We start from the raw sequence: 1,678 nt of genomic DNA, 5'->3' as shown, positions 1-1,678 counted from the left end.
TGCCCCCCCCCCCCCTTTGGCACTGCCTATGGCGTAGACTGTATCAAGATATATGGGGTTTAAAAAGGAAATAATAATTGATAAATAATTAATAACTGGGGTTAATTAATCCCTCTTTTATACAGCTCAATATTTAACAAAATCCAAGCAAGAGCAACAGGCGACATCGTAACTGGACATTTGTCTGAAATAATAAGAGAAAATGGCAGTTTCGATATCGCTTGAGTCGTTCAGCCGTTTATAATTACCGCAATTCGTCAGACGAAATTAACGTAGGAGGATTAGATGATTCGCGGCGGATCGGCCGCGTTATCTGCACTCTCGGTCTCTCGCCGTCATTTAGACCGGTTTTTCTATCAACCGCGTGCGTGCGTGCGTGCGGTCGCTGCAACTTCCCGCGCGTATTCAGCTTTCGCTGAATATGAATCAGGCAGGGTGCGTCAGTTCGACGAACGCAGCCGCGCCAGACGTGCAAGAGGGCCGACTTCCTTCCTGAACCGGCCGCTCTCCGGCGACGGCGGCGGCCCTCGCCATGCGCCCGCGGACGACGTTGATTTACGAGGTACGCGGGAAAACTCGAGACGACCCGCGCGCGCAGTCTCCGCCAATGGGTCCCGACCTCACGGATGCACCAGACAGATTAGCGGGCCTCGCGGAGATTTGCATTTTGTCTGGGGCCGGACTACTAGCGTATCGGATAGTCCCGGACTCGGAGAGGGCGACCCCACCCATAAAATGCCGCTGTGAGGGGTTTTAAGTTGCCCGGAGTTGCGCGTTAGCCTCCATCCTTCAGTCCTCTTCTCCTCCTCACCAATTCCGCGTCTCTAGGTGCTCCTTTTGTTTTGCCTCCCTCGGCTAGCCCTTTCCCCTAACCCTCCTCTGCTCTCTTTCGTTCGTTCTCTCGTCCCCCGGCTCCTTCTCCTCCATGCTCCCTCCGCGTCTTCTCTTTGGTCTACCTACTGCGCCGCCGACGCATCGAATTATCAGAGGTGTCCCGACGCTGACGCGTCATAAAGTGGCTGTGTACGCGAGAGCGAGGCGCCTTACGGTGTTACGACGATATGGATCACTGATGTCATACTGACGTCATCCGTCGTTTATATCCAGAGGTGACAACCCACCGTTGGCATCGGTGCAAGAGTCGATCTGAAACGACGTTCCGCTACCGCAGCGCGGGGGGAGGACGAAGAGGGGAGGTGGAGGAGGGGGGAGAGCACGGCGCGCAGGAATGTGCACGCGGTCGGCTACTACGGCGTTCAATGTCATCGTCGATTACGTTATCTCGATTCCTCAGCCGGCGATAGGCCGCACACGCGTGCGCACACGTGCGTAAGAAAGTGCCCGCGAAGGTTGATTGTGTACCGCGGATGCTTTGCCATTCTATAGATCGATAGTTGCTACAGATTTTCCATTTTCAGCAACATTCGTTTCTAGCTGCGCGTTTCTCTCATGTTAATTAATTTTCATATTAATTAATTCAGAAAACACACTCCCGCTTCTTGGATTAATCAACAGGCGTGAATAATGTATAGCTGAGACGAATGTGTTAGTCGAAAAGTTTGTAGCGCTGTCGATCTGTCAAATGGTTTGTTCTCCGTGGGACAGAGGGCGAGCGAGAGAGAGAGAGAGAGAGAGAGAGAGAGAGAGAGAGAGAGAGAGAGAGAGAGAGAGAGAGAGA

General features: G+C 53.0%; 1 protein-coding gene across 6 annotated transcripts in view; it reads right to left on the bottom strand.

The window, feature by feature from the left end:
• The window catches only part of LOC116844635, a 68,584-nt gene that overhangs the window by 11,120 nt on the left and 55,786 nt on the right, over positions 1–1,678 (bottom strand). The window contains exon 1 of one of the 6 annotated variants that reach the window (XM_032816447.1): positions 249–1,602. The exons of the other annotated variants lie outside the window; for them this stretch is intronic. The gene's annotated coding sequence lies outside the window, so the exon portion shown is untranslated. Of the gene's footprint in view, positions 1–248; positions 1,603–1,678 lie in introns of those variants that run through there. 6 annotated transcript variants of the gene reach the window in all.

Source organism: Odontomachus brunneus, unplaced genomic scaffold (genome assembly GCF_010583005.1).
Source record: "Odontomachus brunneus isolate Ranch 3 - 2012 unplaced genomic scaffold, Obru_v1 Obru_scaffold_044, whole genome shotgun sequence".
Classification (NCBI taxonomy): Eukaryota; Metazoa; Arthropoda; class Insecta; order Hymenoptera; family Formicidae; genus Odontomachus; species Odontomachus brunneus.
The sequence above is the reverse complement of the archived record's forward strand: the minus strand, read 5'-3'. Positions and strand labels throughout refer to the sequence as shown.